Source organism: Anopheles gambiae, chromosome 3 (genome assembly GCF_943734735.2).
Source record: "Anopheles gambiae chromosome 3, idAnoGambNW_F1_1, whole genome shotgun sequence".
Lineage (NCBI taxonomy): Eukaryota > Metazoa > Arthropoda > Insecta > Diptera > Culicidae > Anopheles > Anopheles gambiae.
The window spans coordinates 11,668,004-11,680,957 of record NC_064602.1 but is presented as its reverse complement, the minus strand read 5'-3'; the positions used below and the strand labels follow the sequence as shown (position 1 = coordinate 11,680,957).

The following is a 12,954-nucleotide window of genomic DNA, read 5'->3' as shown; positions in this document are numbered from 1 at the left end:
CGAACATGTCAGTTGATTCTGTCTGTGATGTTCGATACCCACCTGTGCTGTGAGTACCTTGGCTGTCAAACGCTTCACACCCAAGTGACATTTGCTCGAAATTGTTTTCCCATATCTGCTCGATTAGTACTCGATACGCCTGAAATTGTGGATTTGTGTGTGATCAAGTGTGTTGAAAGCGCTAAAATTTGGTGAGTTCGAAAATTAGACTTGCTTCTATCGATTGACGATGCCGTCGAGCTCATTTTACACACATAGCTTAGATTTTTGATGAAAAACAAAAGCTTATTTTGTGTGACGTTATTTTCTAAAAAATCAATATTATTTAAGTATAAAATGGCTACCTGACCAACTATAACGAAAGGAAACATCATTTTCGAGCGAATCTAGAAGAAAACAACGAAAAAGCCGCATCACAGTTGATTTTAAAGGCCTTTTTCTAAATTCCCTTAAAGTGGTGCAGTTTAAGGGAAGTTTAAGGCTCCAGTTTAAGGGAATTTGCTCGAATTCCCGATTATTCGTGCTCGAAAATGTCAATTGGGACAGCTACAGTAGATAGAATTCAATTCGGGACATTTTTAAGTTTGTTTACGTAGTTTGTCTCTTTTTCTTCTTAAAATTGCGTGCAAAATATTTAAAATAGCTATCAATAATTATTGTTAAACTTTTCAATCAATTATAACATCAAATATAAAGGATTGAAACGTATTAAACTATTGTGTGTACAGGCGGTCCCCGAGATACACGGTTAATGGGGACCGAAAACGGCCGCAAAATACCGCGTATCTCGAATTTCCGCGTAAGTCGAATCTCGTGATTTCCAGCTAAAATTTCACTAATTTTCGTGTAATTTTGCAAGTAGGGGGCGGTTTTAGTCACTTTATGAGTTATTTGATATGATTCTGACTGTATATTGTTAACGGACAAACATAGAACGACGTAGTTGTACACCGAAGAACCCTGCACAACAAATGACACCATACACCAATATGTCAATCTGACAGAATATATTTCTCTTTGCTTTTGTTAACTGAACCGAACGCACGTGTATTTACTTTGCTCCGCATATCACATTTTCCTTTCGCTCTGCTTTTATATATAACAGTTTTAAACTTTTTGAAATAGTTTTTAACATTCGATCGAAATGGAAATTATTTGGCAATATACAATTGATGTGTCAAATCAGTACAATTTGCTCAAAGAACTGTCAAATTTAGAAAACCGCGTATCTCCGAATCCGCGTATAAGAGGTACCGTGTATCTCGGGGACCGCCTGTACATAATCCATGTGTATGCACTGTAGGTGTTTTGGCATGGACGTTTGTTTACATTTTTCAATATTAAATTTGAATGATTTCTATGTTATTATGGATGTGGATAACTAGTAAATTATGAGTTGAATCTTCCCCCTGTAGGTGGATATTCATTTAAACTATGAAAATGCTTCATTTTCGAAACGAAAAGAAAGGCGTATTGCAGTGCATCATGACAGGTCTATAAGACATCGAACAGCTGACAGAGCACCTATCGAACAGAGTCGTGTTTGTTTGTCTCGTTCGATTGGTCCCAGAGCGCCGCCTAAGTTACACAAAAAGAAATAAATTCCAACATAGAAATACGAAATGCAAATACTTTCTGAACCAAATAAATTAAACATTGATGGAAAATATTATTTCATAACTCAAGCCTTAGCAGTCTCGTGGTACAGTCGTCAACTAGTATGACTTATAACAACATGCCTGTCATACGTAGGGGGCGACTATACCCCGCTATGGGTAAACCATATGTCACTGAAAGCCAAGCCCCACTACTGGTGCAGGCAGGCTATGACCGACAACGGCTGTTGCGCCAAAGAAGAAGAATAAGAAGAAGAAGAGGAGAAGAAGAAGAAGTAGAAGAAGAAGAAGAAGAAGAAGAAGAAGAAGAAGAAGAGGAAACAGAAGAAGAAGAATAAGAAGAGGAAAAGGAAGAACAAGAAGAAAAAAAAGAAGAAGAATAAGAAGAAGAAAAAGAAGAAGAAGAAAAAGAAGAAGAAGAAAAAGAAGAAGAAGAAGAAGAAGAAGAAGAAGAATAAGAAGAAGAAAAAGCAGAAAAAGAAGAAGAAGAAGAAGAGAAGAAGAAGAAAAAGCAGAAAAAGAAGAAGAAGAAGAAGAAGAAGAAGAAGAAAAAGAAGAAGAAGAATAAGAAGAAAAAGAAGAAGAAGAATAAGAAGAAAAAGAAGAAGAAGAAGAAGAAGAAGAAGAAGAAGAAGAAGAAACATCAATTTATGTTCAAAATATAGTTTTCACGAATTATCTATGTGTAACAAGTTACAACTAAGAGGAAAGAAGTTAGAGCTGGAAAAAGGATTACACAGTTTTTATTTATTTTTTTAATGTGTTTTTTTTTGTTTTTTTTTGTGTGTTTATTTCTAGTTTGATGATTTGTTTGCTTTTTCATTTATCAATTTGCTTTCCATACGTCACAGCATGGGTGTTCAAAAGAAATGAGTTAGACACCAGAATGGGTCGTACCAACTCGGAAATAAAATATTTTCAAACAGATTGGGTATTTTAGCTCGAGAGTTTCGTATAATTTAAGAGTATTATACTATATGGTACTAGACTAAAGTATTATACATGTTAAGAGTTTGATATAGATCAAAAGTCACAAAAATACAATTCTTTTTTGATTTAATAAAGTAAGGTATTACACTACCTTCCTTCTCTCTAATTTAAAAATAAGTTATATCTAAGATAAAACATAAGATATTCGAATAAAAATGTACAAATTTTAAAATCAATAAAACATTCATGAGACATAATAGTCCTACAAAAAAATTCGATTGTTCATATCATTGCAAAAAGGACTGCAAGCCCTTAAATTCACAAATGGATTAATATAGCCCCCAAAGGTACGCAGCAAAATTCTTGCATCATGTGTCACACCGTGTAATGTCAGCACAAAATAATTAATTAATGTATTTCGTTCATTCACCGTCCACCGACATCGCGTTCAGGGAGGAAAGGATACAAAAAAAGCGAAACCATCGGTCACAATGTTTCGCGCCGGGCGAACCAGTACGAACGCAGTTTACATTTCAACATCCAAATTCGCCTCACCATATGGTACACACCACCGGCCGGCGGCGGGAAGCCCTGTGGGAAAGATTAATAAATTACTATTGCTGTTGCGTTTGCTGTTGCTTCTGTTGCTGGATTGGGAATTTCCCAGAGCTTTTTTGGACACGGACGGTCAATATTAACTTAACTGTAGCCCTGCTCTCGCTTCAGTGACCCTGTTGGGGGGCAGAGACAGCGGTTCAAAGCGAGAAGGAAAAATGTGTAGATTTACACAGCAACAGCTGGAAAAGTGTATCCATTCCTGACGCACAAATAGCGATCCTTTGAGGTGATCAAGTTGAAGAGAGTTTTGTGTAATGAATTCACAGTTTATTGATCTTAGTTCTGCTAATCCCAGGCGTTCCCGAGGCATTACAAATTATGTGCTGACCGCCAAACATCACAAGTCCTTGTCTGAATTTTCCACCAAATCGGTACTAATGCAAACTGACAGGGGACGAACTCATTCAGAGGGATTAAATTAGAACAGATCAGAGAGTGTGTGAAGCGGTGTGGTAGTATACACCAGTTTGTTTGATCCCAACTATAATCACACCAATAAGTTATGGTGTGAACCATTTCACACCGCTAGCGGAAAAGCGGTTCGGTGGTTTGATAAGCTATCGATTTTTGCCCGGCGAGTTTCATGATGATTGGAACATGGACACACACGACCCACAGAGCACAACAGCGCGTTGTCGTCTTCCGTCGTTCCTTCCTGTGTTGTTGGTTCATTCGCCGAAAAAGCAATGGTTCATAAAATTGATGGGATTCTATATCAACAGTGATGGACTTATCGATCCCACGCTTTTTCTACCCATTGTGGTTGCTTTTGGAACCTCATTCGTGTATCCAGTTTGGAGGTTTAGAGAGAGAGAGAGAAAAAAGTAGTAACTGAGCCTTCTCCTTCCTTTGTTTTTTTTTTCTATGTTCTTCTTCCTCTAAGACTCTGGCAGAGTAGCTGGATTTGGGTTGATAAAATAAATGAGCGTCGTGTATCAATTCATCCGTCTTCCAATTCGGAATCCAGGAGGTTGTATCCTCGGGAAAACAGGAAGCATGATGAAGATGAAACGAGCGTTATAGGAAAATATTAAATTAACCCCTGAAGTCACCAACAGAGTTGTAAGGAAGTAATATTGTGGAATTTTAACGAAAGCATTTTTACTGTTTTAGTTTGATAATTACAACTACATATATACTCTTCTGTAAGCAGTATTTTTTTGAAAGGATTCTAAGTTAAAACCCTCTTAACACTGAAGGGTTTATTTCTGATGAACCTGCGTTAACAAATGTGAGTTACACATTTTTCCACCACGTTACACGCTGAGATCTCTCCCTGTTCCGCTCTGTCTGTTTCTTTACCTCACACACACAAATTTTGAGAGGACGGCATCAACGTCCACAAGTGTCCATCATAATCATCGCCTGACCGTTTGGAAGACGAATGGTAAAAGATTCACCACTCTGGGGAGCCCCATCTGGAAAAATGTTCAACCTCATCCCGGGGGCCGAGAACTCTTAATTAAATCACAAACCCCGATGCCCGCCAGTGTAGAACCAGATGGTGGTACCACTGCACTACTGCTACGACCATTCCGAATGAAATAAAAGTTGTGTGTTTGAGTTTTTCCCTAGGACGAATAAAACTTTCTTGTCCCCAGGTTGTCCCCGCGGTGATTTGATTTCCTTCACTATGTGGATAAGGATTCTTTTGGTTAATTTCCATTCTTAGCCACCTAGAGTTGGATTCAAAGCGAAAAGGGAAAGGTAATTGGAAAATACTGATTGAAAACACTCACAAAAAACTATATTAATGCAAATTAGCGTATGTAATTATTTTGATTTTTTGTTACTGAAATTCTTCGTTAAATTATAATTGATTTTATTCTAATGTATTCTTTTAGGGGATTCTGATGTATCTGAATTGGCACAAATCAGCGATACTACACAAGTTTTCAATAATTCATTATTTAAGGATAACAAAACGGATATTTCCTTTCCAACAGTAATATTATAATTACAGTTGGAAGGCATGAACAGTGTAAAAAGAATGTGTGAATGTTGTTTAAACTGATTAACCAAAGCAAAATCACTGCTGAGTCTATTAGAGACTACATGACATGTGTTGAGATTGATCGTATAAAGTTATACACCTACGAGAGGTAAGCAACAACACAGCCACATACCACATGTCTGACCAATAAACCCAAGATTACGCTGTGGATTAAATCATGTTCACTCAACCGAGCGCACTGCCGAAACCACCCACAAACCCGAGATGAAAAATTCGCCAATCTCATACTTGGTGCGTTTATGAGCATACCCAGAGCTAGGCCCCGTTTATGATGGCGTACATACATACAGAAAGCCCTTACTACCATATTAGTGTCGGTTGCGACGGTGACCACAAAGGCGTACTTTAATGCTGATAGCAGCTTTGCTTACGACCGTACATTCAACAGGAGCGAAGCTGCTTAAGCAAACGGCAGCAGGGCCGTGTTAAATCCGTTTTCCCAGAACACCAGCTTTCACAGACCAGAGTGTTTTGAACGATCGACTGGTTTGTTTAAACACACTCTAATAAAACACTCTCCTCGCCTATACACCCCAGAATCTTAAGAGAGAAAAGCGAATTAGGCATGATTTCGGAGCCGATTTGGGGTCGAAATTTGTAGTGTCAGGAGTTGTGAAAATTCTTGTAAGTTTTCTACATTTCTAATTTCAACACCAGGTGATATTTATTTACTTATTTAAGCTTCAAACACAAGAGCTTCAGTTTATCGGAACAGAGCGTAAAATATTAAAGCTCAAAAGACGTAAAAATGTAACTAAAAGCTTAATGAAACGGCACACAAATATAACATTTTAAAAATTATAATTTATAACCTTTTTTCTTAAATATGTTAAATACATTTATATAAATCAATCTCGTTAGTACTTGCGCATGCTTTGAAAATTAATTGCACACGAAATTTATTGACTTTACACGATCTAATTTTTATTACACACCGCATTAATGTTTCATACATAAAGTTCAATTAATTATAACAAAATTCGTCACTTGCATCCATCAAACAAGCTGTCTCTTCTTCTTCGAACTGTGCGACACACAGCTGAACGGGAAAACGTAGCTAATTAAGGGATATATAATTATGTGGTATAACCATTATTAACCTTGGTACTGGTATAACGGTGATACGCGTGGCTGTAGTGGCAGCTTTGTGACGGTGACATTCGATCGAGAGACGATCTGATAACTCTCTTTTTCCGTTATCTCCCGAGCAGTACAGACGTCTAGGACGAGATAGGTTTTTTTCTTATTTTTTTATAGTTAGGAGTTAGGATTTAGGTTATGTTAGAATAAGTTAGTTTATTTTTTGTAAATAAAAACTTAATTGGCGCTGTAGACAATCCAGAGTGCAAAAATAGTGGCAAATAACGAATTAATCCTCGTTACGTAAGTGGTTCCCGCATTCAGCATCAACAGCTATAGGATTACATCCGCTGTTCGATTTGAGGGCCCCCCGGCACACACCTGGTACCGGACCATCGGATTTTTTTTTATATCCAAAGCACGTGAGTACGTTTCATCTTTTCATAGTGAATGTGTATTCGGTTAGTTTCAAGCACTACCAGATAGGCTTGAAATAACTACAGTGTATTTGTGTCCATGTGAGTTTGCGATCGATTTTTTATTTATCGTCGTAAACTATCTGTATTGATACTACCAGATAGGTCAACAGATTATCGAAGAAGAATCGTCCTCGTGTTGTCCGCGAGTGAACTTATTGTTAGTAGTGTGCGTTGTGTGTATTGTGCGAATAGCAAGAGCACGAGGCATCGGTTGCCGCTGCTTATAACAATTGTATCGACACGCATGCATGTGAACAGTTCAGCTAACGTAAAGCCTCGAATCGAGCTTAGCGTTTTGTTCAAAAATCTATCGGCTTCAGAGGAGAGTTCAGATTCGGAATTATCCGGAGAATATTCGAATATACCTTTACAAGACAGTTCACTTCCTAATTTAGACCAACTCAATATTAACACTATAGAAATGGAACCAACAGAGCAGCTTAAAATTATGAACCAAACGATAGCAGATTTGCAAGAAAAAATTGCAGTTTTGACAATCCAGCAAAGCCAACCATCTATCGATGTAGCCAGTTTTTTTCGCATCCCCGACCCTATAAAATCATTGCCATCATTTGACGGGAATCGCAAACAATTATCCACATGGCTCACCACTACAGAAGAAACACTTAACCTTTTCAATGGTAGGGTTACTGGTGAGGTTTTTAAGATGTACTTAACGGCAGTAATAAATAAAATCGAAGGTAAAGCTAGGGATATTCTTTGTTTAGCCGGAAGTATCAACGATTTTGAATCATTAAAAGAAATTCTTTTTGATGCATTTGGGGATCGGCAGGAATTGTCGACTTATAAATGTAAATTGTGGCAAAACAAAATGGTCGACGGAATGACAATACATAAGTACTACCAAAAAACAAAAGAAATAATTCAATGCATTAAAACTATTGCTAAGCAGACCCAAGCTTATAAAGATAACTGGGCTGTAATTAATCAATTTATTGACGAAGATGGATTAGCTGCTTTTATCTCAGGATTGAAAGGAATGTATTTTGGCCATATACAGGCAGCCCGCCCCAAAGACATTGAAGAGGCTTATGCTTTTCTTTGTAAATTTAAATCACACGAAATAACAGCAGACTGCATGGTCCAGAAACCACCCAACCAACAAAAAAATAGTTTCTTTCAAAATAATAGAACAGCTACCACTCAAAAAAGCCATTTTGCTCAAAATCAAAACATCAATAGGGAACCTTATCCACAACCTATGGAAGTGGATAATTCAATGCGAAGCAGACTCACATTGAATAAAAGAACGATTAATAATTTTGAGGTTGCTTCACAAGATGATAACTCTGCAAATTGTGAACAAAATTTTCACTTGGATTCGCCATCAACCAGCATAACATAAAATACTGTTCTAATTTTTTACCTTACATAAAAGTGAAGGACAGCAAAACCAACAGGCAAATCCGTATGCTCATAGATACAGGAGCAAATAAAAATATTATAAGACCTGGTATTATCAAAAACACAATTAAAACAGAACAAGTGAGTATTAAAAATATTTTTGGTACTAAAATTATTCAAGAAAAAGCTATTTGTAAGCTTTTAGGCCCAAACATACCAGCACAAACTTATTACATTATGGAATTTCACGATTTTTTTGACGGCATAATAGGTACTGAATTTTTGAGTCAAACAAACACCGTCATAGATTTCAAAAACAATGTCGTAGTTATCAACGAAACAAAAATTTGGTTCGAAAAATTATTTTCCTCAAAAAAATTTTACCACCACACAATATCAATTGAAACCGATCAAAATGGTGATTGGTGTGTTCCAACTTTTGAAAATTTATCAGAAAATATAATTATAGAACCTGGGTTATATTCTTCTATAGATAATAAAACTTTCGTTAAAGTATTATCTACCAGTAAAACAACTCCCCACATACCTAAATTGAACTTGACTGTAAATAATTTCGAAACATTAACACCTATTCCATCGGCTTGTAATGACATTCCAGCTAAAAAAATAATCGAAACATTAATAAGAACAGATCATCTATCATTTTACGAGAAATCGAAATTGTTCGAAACTGTCATCAAAAACCATAACGTCCTTTTGAAATTAAATGAAAAACTAACTAGTACTACAATAATTAAACATAAAATAAACACTACCGATGACTTGCCTGTTTATACTAAAACATACCGCTACCCACATGTCTATAAGCAAGATGTTGAAACCCAAATCAGGGATATGCTCGACTCTGGCATTATTCAACCTTCGACAAGTCCTTATTCATCGCCAATTTGGGTGGTGCAAAAGAAAATGGATGCATCTGGGAAAAAGAAAGTACGGGTTGTCATAGACTACAGAAAATTAAATGACAAAACGATAAACGATAAGTTTCCAATGCCAGAAATTGAAGATATTCTTGATAGCTTAGGTAAATCACAATACTTCACGATATTAGATCTGAAATCTGGGTTTCACCAGATTGAGATGCACCCTGAGCATCAAGAAAAAACTGCTTTCTCGACAAGCCATGGCCATTTTGAATTTACTAGAATGCCATTTGGGCTGAAAAATGCGCCAGCTACATTTCAACGTGCCATGAATAACATTTTAGCTGAGCTTATTGGCAAAATCTGTTATGTTTACTTGGACGATATCGTAATTGTCGGAACAAATTTAGAAGATCACTTGAAAAACGTCTCAACAGTACTCGGAAGATTGGCACAATTTAATTTAAAAATACAGTTAGACAAATGCGAATTCCTAAAAAGGGAGACCGAATTTCTTGGTCATATAATATCTCCTGATGGTATAAGACCAAACCCCGAAAAAGTGAAAAAAATATTGGACTGGCCTATACCTTCCAATGAAAAACAAATCCGACAATTTCTTGGATTATCAGGATATTATCGTCGTTTCATCAAAGATTATTCAAAAATTACTAAGCATTTAACTAAATACTTAAAAAAAGATCAGACTATTAATATCAATGACCCGGAGTATATCGATTCATTTTCTAAATTAAAAGAAACAATAGCATCAGACCAAATACTAGCATATCCGGATTTCAATTTACCTTTCGTTCTTACCACCGACGCAAGTGATTTTGCTGTTGGTGCGGTACTTTCGCAAATACAAAACAAAGTTGAAAGGCCCATTGCCTTTGCCAGTAGGACATTAAATAAGGCAGAAATTAATTACTCTACTATAGAAAAGGAGGCACTAGCAATAATTTGGGCAATCCGCAAATACAAAGCTTATCTTTATGGAAATGAGTTCAAACTTTTCACTGATCATAAACCTCTAACGTTTATTAAAACCTCTATCAAAAATAATAGAATCTTAAATTGGAGACTAGAATTAGAAAACTATCAATATTCTGTAGAATACAAAGAGGGAAGAGCTAATGTTGTAGCAGATGCCCTTAGCAGAAAAACTGAAAATACTAACGAAATTAATTCAACCAATACAACAATTTTAGCTACAAATCATTCAGGAAGTACGTCAGACGACTTTTATATTAAATCTAGCGAAAGGCCATTAAATTACTACCGCAATCAAATAGTTTTTGAATTAGCTGCTGAACATGAAGATTTAATAGAAATACCATTTCCAAATTACAAAAGAACCATTATACGTAGAACCGACTACGATGAATCAAAGATAACAGACATATTACGTAAATTCCATAACGGGAAACAAACGGCCATTCTTGCTTCACAAAACCTAATACAAATAATACAAAACTCTTATAAAAATCATTTTAGCTGCAGCGGTTACATCGTTATGACACACTCCCAAGTCAAAGATGTGGTATCCGTTGAAGAGCAAAACCAGCTAATAACAAGAGAACACGAGAGAGCTCACCGAGGTATACACGAAATTGAAAATCAGATGAAGAGGTCATACTTTTTCCCAAAGATGCATGATCGAATCAAATCTGCTGTCAACGCATGCCCTGTGTGCAACATGCACAAATACGAACGAAAGCCGTATAACATCAAGATCTCACCGAGGCCAGCCACCGATAAACCGATGGAGCGTGTTCATATGGATATATTTTCCATAAACTCGAAAAGCTTCCTTTCATTAGCAGATTCGTTCTCAAAATTCGCGCAAATGATTCCTATAGATACAAAAAACCTGGTGGACGTAAAGAATGCGTTAGCCAAATATTTTAGTACTTTTGGGATTCCATTGCAAATAATTACCGATCACGAAACAACGTTCAGATCTATCCAACTTAAAAATTTCTTATGCAATTTAGGTTGCTCGCTGACATACGCATCATCTTCAGAGAGCAATGGCCAAGTAGAAAAAACGCACTCAACAATAATAGAAATTTATAATACAAACAAACATAAATTCGTGGACATGGACACAGAAGCGCTTATACCAATAGCAGTTTCATTATACAATGCAACTGTCCACTCAGCTACTGGGTATACGCCGAACGAAATATTGTTCAATCAAACAAATGAAATGAGGCCCATAACTATACACGAACAAGCGGAAAAAATATTTGCGAATGCGAAAACTAATATTGAACGATCTAGGCAAAACCAAATGAAAGGAAATATTAGAAAAGAAACTCCACCTTTGATTCGAGAAGGTCAAGAAGTTTATGTAAAACCTAACATAAGAAAAAAATTAGACCCTAGAGCAAGAAATACAACAGTAAACAATGTAACAGATAGAACTTTTGAGAATTCGAGACACATAAAGCGACATAAAAATAAGATTCATCGTATTAGGTCATAGTAATACGTCCGGGGACGTCCGTCTTTTCCCCCCGTGACGAATTATGTGGTATAACCATTATTAACCTTGGTACTGGTATAACGGTGATACGCGTGGCTGTAGTGGCAGCTTTGTGACGGTGACATTCGATCGAGAGACGATCTGATAACTCTCTTTTTCCGTTATCTCCCGAGCAGTACAGACGTCTAGGACGAGATAGGTTTTTTTCTTATTTTTTTATAGTTAGGAGTTAGGATTTAGGTTATGTTAGAATAAGTTAGTTTATTTTTTGTAAATAAAAACTTAATTATATATTTGTGATTCACTCATACAGAAAGAGACATTTTCTGTCATCGATTTTCATTTGCATTCAAATTCCCACAGTTCGCCACGCCAATCCGAAATGCTGCTACTTTGCATCGTATTAATTAGGATGCTTTTGATGAACCACACTTGAGGGAAATATTCGATTGAACGACGATAATTTAAATGGTAATTTGTGAATACGATGTACAAATAACAGTTTCATGCAATTATATTGAAAAGGCAGTTTGTTTTTGTGCTCAATGTGTTTTGCCCATTTGAATTCATTTACACACACACATTTATTTGATAAAAATCTTTCGTTTCTCTCTTTTGATCATTTGAATGACAGCACTTGGCACGAACAGGTGTTTTAAATTGATCCAAAAATGATCATGCAACGAAATTCTTTGCAGAAAAAAGTTACATAAAACATACAACAAAATTACTTTTCGTACTGTATTTCAATTTTTTATATTTTTTTTTATATTGACTATCAGTCATAAATACCCTTCTTTGTAATCCAACTGCGCGTACCAATCTATCTATTTTAATATCTCACTGAAACGCAACACGAACTGAATTGATTCCGTGGAATTTGGAAAATGAATATTGACAGCAAAGCGGGAAACAGCTTAGGTAACGGCAATGTTATGTATTCCCTTACGTACGAGATGGAAGCCCAATAATAAATCCTGCCACATTACTACCAAAAAAAAAATCTTAGTATATTAAAATTCGTTCGAATGAATAAAACTCCTACACGCAGAATGTTTTGAAGACAAATAAAAACAAATACAAGAGTGCGTCTGAAGTCATAGCAACAGAATCGATACACTTGCGAGATGAATAAGCGTGCAAGCAAGCAAGCGAGCAAGGGTCACTTGGCTGTCTTTTATCGCGATTTACAGGTATTTTGAATAATGTTCACGATAAGAAAGTTCTAAAGGCAGCAAAGGAATGCTGCTTGCCGGTGACCCTCATCATTGCAATTCTAGGAAGGGCATCGTTCCGCACGGAACGAACTGCTGGGAATCAAACGTAAATGTCAGATTTCTTCCACCATAACTAACTTTCCGAATCATTTGACTCACGATAAGAAACTTTCCATGGAAAACAGAACGGACGCCCACAAACGTACGCGTATATGATATTACTTTCCAAATGTTATGTGTTTATCGCTGCAAAAAGATGT

The 12,954-nt window shown here is 36.3% G+C and overlaps 1 protein-coding gene across 9 annotated transcripts in view; it reads right to left on the bottom strand.

Annotated features, from left to right (window-relative positions):
- LOC1277446 (CD63 antigen) overlaps window positions 1-12,954 on the bottom strand; it is a 95,219-nt gene that overhangs the window by 43,597 nt on the left and 38,668 nt on the right. Inside the window, exon 1 of one of the 9 annotated variants that reach the window (XM_061661841.1) lies at window positions 43-134. The exons of the other annotated variants lie outside the window; for them this stretch is intronic. The gene's annotated coding sequence lies outside the window, so the exon portion shown is untranslated. Of the gene's footprint in view, window positions 1-42; window positions 135-12,954 lie in introns of those variants that run through there. 9 annotated transcript variants of the gene reach the window in all.